General features: G+C 36.8%; 1 long non-coding RNA gene across 2 annotated transcripts in view; it reads left to right on the forward strand.

Moving 5' to 3' along the window:
- Window positions 1-787, forward strand: part of LOC109341372 — a 3101-nt gene extending 2314 nt beyond the window's left edge. The window contains exons 9-10 of one of the 2 annotated variants that reach the window (XR_002106943.1): window positions 110-265; window positions 336-787. This is a non-coding gene — a long non-coding RNA (uncharacterized LOC109341372). The remainder of the gene's footprint in view (window positions 1-109; window positions 266-335) is intronic. The other variant, XR_002106944.1, reaches the window with a different exon arrangement.
- The last annotated feature ends 14986 nt before the right edge of the window (window positions 788-15773 follow it).

Raw genomic sequence — 15773 nt, forward strand, 5'->3', positions numbered from 1 at the left:
TGTTGTTATTCTTTTTAAGTTTTCAAAATATTTGAAGGAGCATATTAAGGTTTGCTCTGTTTGAAAATGTCATTTATATATCTTAATGTGTGTTCTTGGACGTGTGCAGGTGTGGGATGATTATCAAGGTAAGAACTTATTGAGTTTTTAAAGCTATCCATGTGCTTCTCATATTCGGCCCCTCTAGCCATTTTCTCTGTTTTGTGCTTTAACAATTTGAGAAAGTGATGAGCTATGAAATGGATAATGGTATGCAGTTAGTTAGGTAAGCAAATATATAATATCATTTTGCAATTTGCCTTTATATAAATTATTAATTTCTTGTTACTTAATAGGATAAAATATCAGAGCATTTACCTCAAGATCAAGAAAATGTCACTACTTCATGTGTTTCATCGAAGGTATTTGCTCATCCTAATGATGCAATTGGAAAAGCATATGGAGCTGAACATTCAGGTCGAGTGCATGATTTGGGCACTGGTATTTGTCCATCCAGTGTTTTTCGAACGTGTAGACAATTTACTGGTTTTGTAGATTTTAGTGGCTCTAGTCAACAAAATGTTGAAGACTTAAAGAAGTATGTACAAACTTTGGAAGTAAAGCTATCAAGATATGAAGAGACCAAGGAGCAACTTGCACATACTCAGAATCGATTGGCTACTCTTAAAAATTTCTAGTCGAAATATTTGGTAGTGAGTTAACCACTTTCGCCTGTGATGTTCTACCATCTTAGTTATTATAGTTTCTTAGATATTCATGAACTTGTATGATCTTAATATTGTTTTTTGTTTTTTTATAAGGATTGTTGAATGTTAAACATTTCTTAATTGTATAAGATTCGCTTTTCTAATGCTATAACACTTTTACTACCATTATTATTAGCTAGCAAATATTTAATTTTATTGTAAATTTGCCATTATATTATTAAAAATAAAGATTGTTAGTCAATGATACATTGGGATCATGAGAGGAGTATGTATGAAATTAATTTTAAATAAATTTAATTAGCCACGGTTCGATTCTAGCAAAATAAATAACTAGTGACAAAATTATCACGTTAGCCACGGTTTTCACCGTAGTTGAATTGTATAGACCGTGGCTAGATAAATGTTACCACACTTTCCAGTAGTGTAGCGAATTGACATAATGACCGTGGCTATATTTTAGCAACGCCACTTCTTGCCACAACAACAACAATTGTGGCCACTCAATTTAGCTACGATTTTTTTGCACATTAGCCACGGTTTCGACCGTGGCTAAAAGGAAGTTTTATTGTAGTGAACTAATGATTACTCATTAAGCATTATTTACCCATGTTAATTTATATTTTTTTGAATATGTCTATCTTTTAATTTATTTTATATTTTTTGAAAAGTTACTTTAGGCCGAATAAAATTGGGTGTTCATAATTATCATTCCCAACAATAGAACCTTCTTTAAATATAAAACCACTTGGGTCATCCTCTGAACTTCTACTTTAGGTAGTAATGAAACTTATAAGAGAATTATTCCACCCTGTGACATTAATCACACAATCCTACATATAATGAAAAAAAACATCAATGTTTTGTTTCCTACATATAATGAAAAAAAACATCAATGTTTTGTTTCTTTGGTTTAGAGGATTTGTTTTGGTTTTGGAAATTCTAAAAATCACAATCTTATTATGGAGTGCTAGGTCTTGTTTAAAGTGGACTCAATAAAACTCTAGATTTCTAAAGATCACTAAATTGCATTCAATCTTAAAAAGAAAGGAAACCATATATCATGGGTTGATTAGGAGAAGAAACTAGCTCCCCAAGTGGATAACTCACAATATATGAGAATAATCTGGATGGTCCATCACGCCAATACCTGATGTGCCACAAGACCACTTATTGGCAAAGCAGATGTCCTCTTATCTCAATCTTAATCTATAACACTCGGGTGTAGAGCATATGCCTGCGCAACTCAAGTGTATCAAGTGAGTGTGTGAGGAAGCACACAGACTTTAAAATAAATCTATCCCAAAAGTTGTACATGAAATATGTGAGTACATTCAAAATAATTAACTCACTCAGAAAAAAAAATAAACAAACAAATAAGTAAGTAAAGATGCAAACAAATGTTTGTGTAAAAAGAGAATGAATAAAGGTATTTAAAAACATGCAAAAAGTGGTATTGTGCTTGACTATCTAAAAAAATGTCCCCAATGGAGTCGTCATCCATCGCACGCCGATTTTTGACTACGCGACCTCCTAGGAGTCGTTACCACGTCTTTTGTTGTTAAAATGTGAAAATCTCAAATTGAGCCTAAATTAAGATAAATTTGTCTATTATATGAGAATTGGAGTTCGAGAGTCGATTACGTATCGAGGAAGATATTATCTCCTCGTGTGTCCGTAATTAAACGATACCCTAACTAATTGCATGAATTAAATACCATTGATTTATTTAAATTAAATTACTTAAAACCAAAATTTTGTTATTTATTTTTGTGTCTAACAAAAGTTCATTTTCCTCCTACGTATCCCTAGGTGCAATAGGGAAATCAAGACTATGTAGCCCTGATTTAAAAGTTGGTAACTTGGTTGGATTACAATTTAGAAATTTGTTTGAATTTAATAGAAGTGAGATTAATAGATGAAGAGTCAATATTGACTAATTATCCTCTTCCCACTTTGATAGATAGCAGAAAAAATACAAGAGACCGCAACTGATTCTCGGCTCGAAGCGAGGAGAAAAATGCAATACGAGTTATAACATCGCTATTGAATCCCAAAATAATTAAGTCTGGAGACACATATGAGGAAGAAAAACTAGCAAGGAAGAACATAGATAAGAAGGAAAAAGTTTACAGCAGGGGAATAGAAGAGAGTGAATTATAGTGAGAGAAATGAGAAGATAATACATATTCAAATAGATAGATTTAACACTGTGAAGTCTAAATGACGGTGAGATTAAATATTAATATATGTCATAATAGAATTGGCTACCAGTACTGTTCTACCCCGGATACATATGGGCTGCTTCGAATCCGGCTAGAGCATCTAGTTCAACACCCACCATCAGATGCTCACCCGCCTCAGATGAGCCCACTTGTGGCAGGTACTATAAATGTTTATGACACGACATTAATGCTCCTAAAACGATATTAATGCCTTTGATCCATCATTTAATGCATCTCTAACTTCGTCATTAATGTGTCGTTGGCTCGCCTTTAAAGCTAACTGACGTTCCGCCGGCCACGCCATATGCATATTCTATTTGCCCCCAACAACTCGACAAATGCATACCTGCAAGTTAAGTAAGGATGGCCCAACGAACCCCCACTATACCCGTTATGCATTGTCCAATTGTCGGACACCACATCAGCAATTCCCAAACTCTATAATAGAGAACCCTATATAGGGAGTATAATTATTTGTCATTCCCCCATTTATCGCTACACGTATGACTATTGCTCTAACTTCTCTCTTATTTATTCATTTTCTCTGTCTAAAACACTCTACTCACTTGATTGTCAAAGAACCTTTTTAGGTAACTCCCCTGGTGGGTCTAAACGATATTCCAACCAAGACTCTTGATCTCTTCCACTCTACCGGGCATCCTCAACAGCTTTGGGAATGTTGTAAGTAGATTTGAGGCGGTGAAGAGCCAACTTACCCTTGCTCGAGGATTTACTCGGTCACTGTCTCTCTAGGCGGGCATCCTCCACTTCAAAAGGTGTGTCGACTGACGAGGAGATGACTCGGGGGATATGACGGTGATAGGAACATGTGGGTCTAGAGGAGCTTCCTCCAAACCTCCGACTTGGTCGCCTTCCCTTCGGGGAGTGGATGGTGGAGCCTCGGGTCGGGTTGATAAGCTCTGCTTGGGCCGCTTGCTAGCCTCTGTGTCCCTTCTTTTCAAAGCAGCTCGTTTCAAGAGCATGATTCAATCAGCGTCATCCCCTATAGCCGCTGCTTAAAGAAATAAACAATGACAAATTAAACAGATGTTATAAACAAAAACCAAGATACACATAACTGGATACCTACCGACTGCCTCCTTAAAGACCTAGTCGCCTTGGACGAGCATAAAACATGGATTTTCTCTTGGTCATCCAGTTGGTCGTAAGAGAAACCGAAGGAATCGACATGCTTTTGATGGATTTCCTCATTCCAAGAAAAGGGAAATAATGGGAGGTAATCAGGACCATACAACCAAGTGTAGTGTGTCCCCTGGGCCTCGACACGAAAAAAACCACCCTTTCGATTCCTCATGGACCCTTCAAAGGGAAGGAAGAGAGCCCGACCATTCCGAGATTGTAGAGACGTCAACCCTCTGTGTCCAACCTTAGCTTCATCTTTATTGGAGTTATGCGTCATCTGGAACATACAGAAGAAAAACCGAAGGGTGCAAGGCCGCTCTATGACCCCGCAGAACAACTTAAACGCCTGAATGATTTCCCAGGAGTTGGGATGCAGCTAAGAGGGGGCCACTTGGAGGTGTTGTAATACTTCCGTATACCACCCTTTAAAATATGATCTTCACCCCTATCCCTTAATAGACATGCTCATAACTGTAAAAGCTCCATCGATTCTTGGTCTCTAAGAGGATATCTTGGATGACCACGACACACGTTCGAAGGGAAATATCATGGGATACCCCAGACTTCCTGGTCGACCCACCAATAATGGCACTTAGAGCCCGCTATACCCTTCGGGAAGATGAATTGATTGGCACAATCAACAAAATTCCGCCCCATGATAGACCTGTCATTAGAAGAAGTGTCAGACTCCGAACTGAACATATTATCCAAGACCAGACGCCACTTCTATGAGAAAGTCGTCCGGTCCACCAAGGCAACCCCATTAACGACTTCCTTCTTTCTCAGATCGCACAACAAGGTCGATAGGGTAAACTATTCAGTTCGCCTCCACAGAGAACGACTATTGCATGAGGCGGAAGTATATCGGGTTCGCTGACGATGACAACGGATTGCGTTAGTAAAAACGGGTGGAGGTCTGAGCAAAATCTCCACTTCATTAGGGCTTGACTCCCCATCTAACATTATTATGATCGACTAAAATTATTTCTAAGAAAGAGAATAGAGAAAGGAGTTACCGAGTTGAAGAAAGTATTACACTCTGAAAGGAAGAATAATAGCTAGATTCAAGCGATATGCGTACTCGACATGAGACAATTTCTCAGGAAAAAAAGTGTAGAAAAATGAAGACAGCAACCCCTATTTATATGAGGGAGGTTAGGCCCAGGCCATAATCACTCAAGGATTATTTATCAATAATCACTCAAGGATGATCCAACGGTGACTCAAAAAACAAGGAAGAAAAACCGAAACAATGAGACTCGTCGGTTAGACACTCGAGGTCACCAGATAGGATGCTACCAACCCTCCACGTGTCAACCTATAGCAGATAGCCATCATGACCTACCCCTACGCCTATATGTTATCTGACTCCTTCATATTGGAACATCCTGAGTCTACCAGCCCGGTCCACTCTCGACCAACCTGATAGACTTGGGCAACTGTTCTATCCTAGATACATTCAGGCTGCTTCCAATCGCCCGAGCATCTAGTTGAACACCCACCATGCCATGCTCACCCGCCTCATATGGGCCCACTCGTGGCAGGTAGCATAGATGTTTCTGACACGACATTAATGCATATGACCCATCATTTAATGCATTTCTGACTCCGCTATCAATGTGTCGTTGACTTACCTTTTATGCTAACGGACATTCCGCATGCCAAGCCACCTGCATATTTTGTCTGTCCCCGACAACTCGACAAACACAAACCTGCAGGTTAGGTAAGGACGGCTAAACGAACCCACTGTACCCGTTATGCACTAACCAATTGTCGAGCACCACATCAGCAATTCCCAAACTCTATAAATAGAGAACCCCACATAATATACTTATTGCTATTGCTCTAACTTCCCTCTTATTTACTCATTTTTTCTATTTAAAATACTCTATTGACTTGATCATCGGATAATCTTTTAGATACCTCCCCTACAGGTCTAGACGATATTCAGATCAAAACTCACGATCTCTTCCACTCGACTGGACATCCTCTACCGACCATTCCCTTGAAACACTAAAGAACAAATACCATTTGTATATAACGTATTTTACCTAAGTTTTGTCCCAAAATTAAAAGGGTCAGGTTTTATTCAATTATTAGATTAGGATTTTGGGAAATTAGCGTAAAAGGTTTCTCCCCTCTGGTGACGCCAGCATCACGAATTGACAGAGGAATGCTGCTCCAGCGAGGAGGCGATGCGACCGGGCGACAAAAATGGTGGAAAGAGTGGTGCCACTCATGGAGATGGCGTTGAAGTCATGTATTTGGGGCACCTCGACCCGCGAAGGGGATGATCTATATATGGATGGGATTCGGGGAAGATGGCGGCGCCTCCATGGCTCCGACAGTGAGAGAAGAAACACGTCCCTGTTTGGACGTGGTTTAGAGAAGGAAAGAAGCGTCTTGTGTGACTCCGGCGGCAAGGATGAAAGGGACATGGCTGTTCATTGGATCCGGGTATGCCTCTGGTGATGCCTAAGGCTCCTCTGGACGGTGGGTTGCTGTGAAGATGGTGATGGCGGTGAGAGATTCTCTTGTTCTGGTGGCTAAGCCCCATGATTATGTAGCTTCGGCAGGGCAGTGGTTCAGCCTGAGTCAATCAGAGGCATTAACAGGAAAGGGGATGGCGAATTAAAAGAAAAAATGTTTTGTTGTGTTTTTTTTTGTCAAATGAGAGAAGAAGTAAACAAGAGTGTGGGTTTGTGGGGTGGTGGAGAAGGGAGGTTTATGTTGATAACATGAGAGATTATGAAAAGTAATGAGTATGTTTGACGGAGAGACAAGTTACGAGGCTTATTTGGGATGAGATTGAATGGGATTAGCTTTAACACTATCTAAGATGCTAAGCACAACATTTCAATCAGTCGCAGTCACAGTCTCACTTCAAAACCAGATAGGTGGAGTCGCCAAGTCTCCTTCATTTTGTTTCATCATTATTAAAAAAAATGTAGAGAAGTTGGTGTTTTGGTGGTTATTGCTATTGAAGTGCAAATTTTTTGCTTTTGTGTTGCTGTTTTTTTAGACATGTACCGTTGATGCAAAATTTATGTACTTGTTAGTGAAGAAGGACATAAAGGTTGCAGAAAATTTGATTTGAGACTTTGGTAAAAACTATTGAAAACTTGTTTCTTTTCTAGAATAAACCAAAGTCAAAAGATGTGAACTCATCGTTGTTAGTGGACAGCGGACAAATTGGTGATATGTATCATGCTAAAAGACTAAAAGGAAGAAGATGATGGTAATGAACATGATTACTAACCCCTTTGAGATTAACTATTGTATATTGACCTTTCCCTTTTGTATACTCTGATTTCTCTAAGCTTCTTCTCCACTATACATTCTTCATTTGTTTCTGAATTTTAGGATTGTTTTTAGGCTTGTTATTAGATGATCTGGTTTTGGATTGATGCTGAAAGATTTATTTTTGGATTTGTTGTGGATGATCTAAATGGATTTTTAGGTTACTTTCAAGCTTGCTCCTTTTTTCTTTTGTGTTTCAATCCCCTTCTTATGAAAGAGATTTCTCATATTTAATGGGAAAAAACTGACACCCATTTCCCCTAGAAAGCATGGGAACTTCCTCACTATTCAAATCTTGGTACCACAGGTTTTTTTTTATCCACTTCCCTTTTTCTTTATTCTATTTGCCATTTTTTATATTACCTAATTTATTTATTTTCAAAATAAAAAAAAAATTATATATATGTTTTTTTTGAATAAAATTTATGATGTTGAAAAAAAAACTAATTTTGGGCTTTTTATATGTCAGACACAAATAAGTATACACGGTAGGTATAAGTAAAACATAATCATTTATAGTGATTGATAAAGTTTGAAGTTACAAGTTAAATAATATATATATATAGTCTAATTTTTTAACCTCAATCGACCCTAGACTCAATGAGACTTTACCCAATTCAGGCCCGATCATGATCGAGTCGTACTAGATGAGCCGATAGGGTCGAATCCTAAAATTGGAAGGTGTGTTTTAGGAGTATTGTATGGCAGTTTCGTCCTTTCTCTTTTGGATCCTTCCCCTTTATCTTTAGTTCTTGATGACAACCTCTTTGTGCATTGTCTTTGTTGAATAATTGTTTCTTGTGAAAGTCCTCTTTGATTGATTGTTGATTTCTATTGATTTGTTATTTGCTTTGATTGTTTATTATACTTTGTTGCCTCAGTTGGAATTATAGAATTGTTGTAAGAATTGTAGAATTTTGGAACTTTGTAGAATTTCTTGCGGAAGTGAATGAAGTGAATCGAATGAACAATGGTTGATGATGAATGTGTGAAGTTGTGGAAGTGTATGGATGATTGCTGTTGATAGGGAAGTGAAGTGGATGGAATGGAAGCTCACGGTTTGATGATGGTATTTTGGTTAAGTGTTTGGTGATTGTTAAGAATATGGGTGGGGGTTTGAGATGGGATGGCGCCACAAACAATGAAATGTTTGATAAGCCTTGTGAAGTTTGCTACAAGAGAATGATATTCTTGATAAGAACGGGGGTCTTCGCTAAGCCAAGAAGCTAGGAGAAAACTCACTAACAAGGGATTAAATCCAAATAAAATTCAACGTACATTATTATTGATCTATGCACGTTTCATATATAGAATAAGACTCAGGCTGATTTGCCATAACAAAAAGCATGAAAGGATAAACTAATCCTATCTAATTTCTAATCTAATCTTCATGTGTTGTATCTTTGGATTTGGCCGAGTTGTTTGATGTGGTGATGGCCGATTTAATTTGAAATTACCTTGATGAATGGTTGAGATAATTCCTTCCTTTATCTTCACGACAATGATACAACTAAAGCCTCCTTATGATTGAGTTTAAGTTGTTCTTCTTGTGCTGGCCGTAAATTAGATTAGGAACTTCCTATTGGATGAGAATTGGATTCTCCTTGATTCTAGCCATATGGAGTTGGTCTCCCTTGTTTTGCGCCATGTTCTATCTTCTACACGCCCAATCTCCTTGTTTCTAGCTGTGTGGATTTAGCTCTTTGATTCCCTTCAAGTTCCATCAACATGCCACATGCTCTATCTCCTTGTTCTATCTCTAATGCATAGTTGTTCTTCCCTACATAAAGATATAAACCTTAATTAAAATCAAATGCATCGAATGACATAAACTAAGACAAGATAATTAAAAATTTCTAAGCTAGTGTGGATTAAGACAACTTCCACTTATTTAGGTCCTAATTACTAATGTAAGAACTAAAGAGATCAATGTGGTTCCTCCTTAAACCGTGGGCTTCCTTGAGCTCTTTACTTAGGCTTATGCAATTTAAAGCCTTCTCATCTTGCTTGGTCCCATTTGCACTTGTCTCCATGATGGAAAATATAAGTTGCCGAAGTGCTTCTTGAGACTTTTTAGTCTTTGCTTGAGTCATAGGTCGTCCTTAGTCATGTAAAGGGTCTTCAATGATGTTAGGTCCTAATAGGTTTACATCATCCCCTTTTTCTTCGAAAGAATTAGACCTCGATTGAGCATTTTAATCACCTGTATTAAAGAAGGTGTAAGACTGTGAATATTCTGTGTATGTTTTATTAATTATTTATTTTAACAACGATTAATTTTAGAAATTAATCTGTATTGAATTAGACTAAACCATAGTTGAGTATTAGTCTTTTTTGTGGTAAATTTTCGTAATTTTCTGTGATGAAAAGTTTTTGAGTTGTTGTCGGACCCAAATTCACCCGAATTCAGCTCAATAACGTGTTTTTGAGTTCCGAAACTCGGAATCAAATTCTGATTTTGTCATTGACTTCAAAATATTATTTCGAGTCAAGATAGACACCAAGTTTGTCTGTAACTCATCCCTAGATATTTTTCACCTCGAAATTCAAGTTTCGACGTTTCGGGCAAATGTCTTAAATCGGGAGATTGCTTATTTCCATACGAAATTATCCGAAAATTTTCGAACACGACATTTATCAAGAAATTAAATCATATCAATAAAGTTGGAAATCATCCTTTGATGAGCCACTTACTTGTTACACTAGTAATGCAAAAGCTTCCAAAATCCCCTAAATCACTCAACAAATCCTCTCACTCCATCACCATTAGACACATCACCTATGCTAGTCTAAATCTACTTACTTTGCATTAAATTTTATGATTTGATGAGGGTGAGACTCTCTTATAAATACCTCACTTCATTCTCTCATTTTTACACTAAATTTCCTATACAAATTAAGATAGTCTTTTATTTTCTCTTCTTTATCTTCTTCTCATACTTCATAGAAAGTTTTGAGCTTTTATTATGTTGTTAATAAAGTAGAGTTTATATTTGTTCTTTAATTATTTTATGAAGGCATAACTAAGGGGGATGATAATAAAATCATATGAACCTTTATGTAGTTTTTGACTTTTCTAAATCTTGAAATTTCTTCCTTGTTCTTAGATGGAAAAACTATATCTTTGCCTGGAACGTCAGAGTGGAAGATATTAATTGTTAGCAGATTCACAAAAGCATAGAGGTATTGGCTGACTTTGATGTAGAGTGTAACATGGGCATTGGCTTTGATGCAAGATGTAACACGAACATTGGTAGAGATGTAGGGTGTGATATGGGAATTGGCTTGCATGCAAAGATGTGGCACGGGCATTGGTTAGCATTGATGCAATGTGTGTGTTATGGGTATACTACTTATGGTGGAGTATGATAGTTCTTTTGAACTATGATTGTCGGACTAGATAATGATGGTAACGGTTGAGGCTTTCCAAGAAAGCTCCAAGGTTCACTTTGACTGAGTATTGAAAAGAGGACGGTTGTTGGTAAACTTTTATATAGAGGTTCTATATATCAAAAGACTTCCTAGCAATAGATGACTAAGCGACATGTTCTATTAGATGATGGTACAAGTTGTACTATGATTTTGGAGAGCTAGTCTCTTGTTAACACCATCAATGATACTCGGAAAGTCTTATGTTGAAGGTTAGAAAACTCTTATGTGGAAGCATCGTTAAAGAGAATTACGCATTGAGCAATATGGAGTTAGATATTTGCTAAGGTGCAGATTCATGTAGAGATTTCATAAGGAGCGAGATACTCATATATTTCAACCAAGATAGAGATTGTTGGGGATGCTTGAAATATATTATTGTATTTGAAAGTGCGAAGTGTCAAGGATTGTACTAGCAACGTTTTGCCTATGTTTTGATGAAGACAAGGAGTTAGTAAAAGCTTGAAGATGACTCAATAATCAACATGCCTAGAACTCAATGGTCATATCTAGACTAGGTTATATCAATAGAGTTATATTTCTAAGTAGTTTGGGATGTGTGCCTTAGTTAGTGAGTATAGGTTAGGTAAACCTAGATGCAAGACTCACAAGCCATTAATATTGACATATCATATTCATGAGGCATATCATTTAGTTTATTATATGTTCATGCATTAATCATACATGTTATATGTGTATATTTGGCATAACATAATTACTAAAATATGTATAGGAGTCAAGCATAACATATAAGTAGTTTACTATTTAATCATGTATTGATATATGTTGGTTAACGATTAAATAATCAACATGCCTAGAACTCAATAGTCATATCTAGACTAGGTTATATCAATAGAGTTATATTTCTAAGTAGTTTGGGATGTGTGCCTTAGTTAGTGAGTATAGGTTAGGTAAACCTAGATGCAAGACTCACAAGCCATTAATATTGACATATCATATTCATGAGGCATATCATTTAGTTTATTATATGTTCATGCATTAATCATACATGTTATATGTGTATATTTGGCATAACATAATTACTAAAATATGTATAGGAGTCAAGCATAACATATAAGTAGTTTACTATTTAATCATGTATTGATATATGTTGGTTAACGATTAACGTGGTGTCTTAATCGATTAACGTGTCTGTTTTCTGTTTTAACTGCGTAACTGAAAATAACGGTTTGAAGGGTCAAATTTGTTTTGTATAAGTTTTGGAAAATTGCAAAAACGTGTGGCATTGCATATTATTATTTAGAAACTATTAGAGAGCATATTTTTCGTGATTTACTGCATTATAGGCAGAAGAGAGATGCATGTGTGAGAAAGAGAGATTAACATGCTTAGTTGATATTGTTCATGATGATGTATGGCATGTTGTTTTCATGTGCTTAATCTCATACATTCTTTCTTGCATGTTCGTGCATTCTTATTAGAGATTTTAGAGAAATATTATGCGTTATATGTTTTGTATTAACTTGCATACATCCATGATGACTTATGTTACTTGAGTGTGGGTTAATCTTTGAGTTTTCATTGTTGTAATTTGAGTATTTTAGTGCTTCGTAAAACTCTATTTTTGTATACTGTTTTGTGCATTGGGTTTTGTCTCTTGGTGTCTTACCACCATTGAGATTGAGTGAATCTTCACCAAGAGGCTTGAAGGTCTTGAATTTAGAGCGAGAATATTGGATGGGGCTGGATCACGAGAAAGTTTTTCTCGGGCGATAGGTATAGTCAAACCAAGGTTAGAGGTTCTTGGAATTCAAGAAAGAAGCGTCTAGAGTCTTGTAATTGAATTGGTGTATGTGACAATATAAAGTTTTCAATATAGTGAAGAGAAATGTTCCAATATCATAAGGGGGGGCCTAGATATAGTTTGCAAGTGGACCCGCAAATGAATCAGGATAAAAATCCATTTTTGCAAGTTGTTCTCTCTCAATCACTTTTATATTTCAAGCTGTTTTAATTCGTGTTTGAAGTTGATATTTGGCATACTGATACTTTGCTATATCCTTGTTAATTGTGCATAAAAATATATGTTGTATCTCTCCTTGTTTGTTGGTAAATAACTGTGCAAGAAGCCAATATGGTAATTTTGTTTCTATTATGTGTTAATCGATTAAGCCTAGTGGTTAATCGATTACATGTGTTGTTTTCCAGAACTGAGTTTTAGTGCGAGAAGTGATAATTGATAACCGCTACACCTATTCAACCCCCTTCTAGGTGTGTCTAGACCATTGATACCTAAAAGTGGTATTAGAGCTAGTATGATGTGCTAGCTTAACTGTATCCGCGTGATCCTAAGGGAATTAAATGGGTTCCACCAACCCTTTGACGGTGATGGCGCATCCATTAACTACCCTCCCATATTCAGTGGCGAGGGATACGCCTACTATAAAGTCTGAATGAAGATTTTTATTGAGGCCATTGATTCGAATATTTGGGAATCTGTAATCAACAGGCCCTTCGTCCCACTACACTTAGTGAATGACGAACCGAAATAAAATCCTAAAAGTTTGTGTACCGATGAGGAGCACAAAAAGGTTCAGTACGAGTTACGTGCTAAGAACATAATCACATCGGCCATATCATATGACGAATTCTTTCAGGTATCTCAGTGTCAAAGTGTCAAGGAAATGTGGGACACTTTACAAGTGACTCCTGATGGCACTAGCGAGGTCAAACACGCCAAGCTGAATGCACTTATACATGAATACGAATTATTTCGTATGTTACCAAGTGAATCAATTAGCGATATGAAAAAACGATTCACTCATATTGTAAATCTTCTTGTTGGCCTTGATAAAAAATTTACCAAAAGAGAACTTACTAACAAAGTTTTACGCTGTCTTGACAAGAGATGGCAACCTAAAGTAATTGTGATCATGGAATCCAAGAACTTTGATTCCATGCCTTTGGCAACGTTGTTCGGAAAGCTTAAAGAGCACGAGATGGAGCTTGGACGTCTGACCATGCACGAAGAGTCGGACCACAAACATAAAGGCATATCTCTTAAAGCAACAACATCACAACCTACTGAAAAGATAGATGATGTTGAGTCTGACTCTAACATTGACGAAGAAACGTTAAACCTTCTCGTATGAAAGTTTGGGAAATTCTTAAAGAAGAAAGGTGGTTTAAAACGTTTTCAAAAGAAATAGGCGCGAGAATCAACAAAAAAGGCAAGCATAAAGAGCGCTTCACTTTCCATGAATGTGGTAAGTTGGGACACATGAAATTTCAATGTTCCACTTACCTAAAGAAGATTGATTCAGAAAAGAGCACTCCCCGAGACTTCATATCGAAGAAAGCTTATATTGTCTAGGATGTACCGGAGGAAGAGGCGACATCAAGCACCTCAGATGAAGAGGAGACCGCCAAGCTATGCCTAATGACTATAACAGACGAGTTAACGCCCCGAAAAATACTTCTCAAAACATTGCGGAAAAGTGGGTAATTTTTTTTTTGAATTGGTGATATAAAATTGTTTCCTTTTCAAAACCTTTCTTTTCTGGGACATCACTTTAAGTAACACATAACGCGAAAATCAAAACTGGTTACCTAACGGTAACTGAAATGATACAACATTTCTTGAATATACATCTTCATAGATATAAAAGATCATAAGTACTTAATATACATTTTCAACAAGAAAGGGCGGAAATATTAATCATCGCCAAAAGACACTAAATGATAAGCAACTCCTAGTGGCTAACTCCAAAGCTAGGGTACTGCTTCTCCTCAATTTTTCATGCACCTTTCTGGAACATCACGAACGGGTAGCTCCAAATCCGAGCAGAACTGTCTATCTGACGAGCACACGTCCGAAAAGCAAACAATAGTAAAAAAGAGAAATAGAGAGAGTAAGACATCTAATGAACGTAAATTCATTAACGTCATGGACTTACTCAGAATATTACACTCAGATATGAAAAACAGTTCATATATATATGATATATCACATTATAACTCATTAGTTGTTCTCGTAAACAATTATCCATTCGATATGAGTAATATAACCAAACTCATCAATTGTTCTCATAAACAACTATCTAATCCATATGAGTAATATAACCAAACCCATCAATTGTTCTCATAAACAATTATCTAATCCATATGAGTAATATAACCAAACTCCTCAATTGTTCTCATAAACAATTATCTAAACCATATGAGTAATATAACCAAACTCATCAATTGTTCTCATAAACAATTATCTAATCAACCAACATAATGTAAACAACACTTTAACATATAGTTCATCAATTATCATTTACATCATGGAGAAATACATAAATTACCATTTATTCCAAGAGTACTAATATACCAGGTAATATAATCAACATTCTACTCATAACCATATCAAATGCATAAATATAGGATACACAATCCTTGTAACTCACATGTGGGAATTCACTTCCACAATAATGATGTATGCATGATATGTCATGATAATCCACCTTACACCAATATCCTCCCAATAACCTAGTCGGAAATAAATCAAGAGTACAGGTCCCATACCAAGCCATTTTGTACGCACCTGAAATAACATATCCTCACAAGGAATTAAAAATAGATCGATGGGTTCCCTCAGGAACAGTCTTACCCGGACCTAGGTCGTACAAACGCTTTCTGGGCATCCCTCTCATTGATCCAGATTGCAAAGAGGGGTTGTCAGAGATCGCCTAGTTTGGCCTGTGAGAACTGTCCGATCCAATAGGGAACCTCCCCAGGAATACAAGGGACTCGTCTCACCCAGACTCTCCCTCAAGACATTGTTGGCGAATCACCATCCAATCAGTGCCGTCCGTCTCAACATCACGATGCTCTAAGTCATCCCGTCAATTTCCTCTCCACTACTCCATTATTAACCATATGCATATGAACACTAACCGCAGTTAGATGATTAAATCTTTTAATCATTATTTACCATGCTCGGCCCACCTTAAGTCATCTCCCTCAG

The sequence above is a fragment of the Lupinus angustifolius genome, unplaced genomic scaffold (assembly GCF_001865875.1).
Source record: "Lupinus angustifolius cultivar Tanjil unplaced genomic scaffold, LupAngTanjil_v1.0 Scaffold_446, whole genome shotgun sequence".
NCBI classification, from domain to species: domain Eukaryota; kingdom Viridiplantae; phylum Streptophyta; class Magnoliopsida; order Fabales; family Fabaceae; genus Lupinus; species Lupinus angustifolius.